Below are 503 nucleotides of genomic sequence, written 5' to 3' on the forward strand. Positions count from 1 at the left end.
TAGTAGTAGCAGTAGTGGCAGTAATATTAGTAGTAGAAGTAGTAGTGGTAGTAGTGTTAGTGTAGGTGGTGGTGGTGATAGTAGTGGTGGTGTTCTAATAGTGTTTTGTTAGCATTCAGGCCACAGAAAAAGCAATTGCAGGCACGGACGCGCAGAAAGAGAACAGATTAGCGTTATTTCTTCAGAGTGGCAGGAATGTTGCAGAGATAAATGCCTTAGAAATAAAAAAGAAACAATAAGAGATTAAGTCGATGTTTTTTTTTCTAAGCTACAGAATTATTTAAGAGACTGTAGCATAAGGATAAGCGTGTGAAAAAGAGATAATGGACGATTAATTTCTTCTACGTAGCAATTTAAAAGATAAGAAATAACGGCTTGAAGATTGATAAGGTTGGATTAAAAATGAGATAGGAAGGAATTAGATCTCAAGCAGAGTGGTGGATGAATGGAATGGACTCAGTAAGCAGGCTGGGAGTGGTGAGTTGTTAGGGACCTTTAAAGGA

The sequence above is a fragment of the Portunus trituberculatus genome, chromosome 31, assembly GCF_017591435.1.
Source record: "Portunus trituberculatus isolate SZX2019 chromosome 31, ASM1759143v1, whole genome shotgun sequence".
NCBI classification, from domain to species: Eukaryota; Metazoa; Arthropoda; class Malacostraca; order Decapoda; family Portunidae; genus Portunus; species Portunus trituberculatus.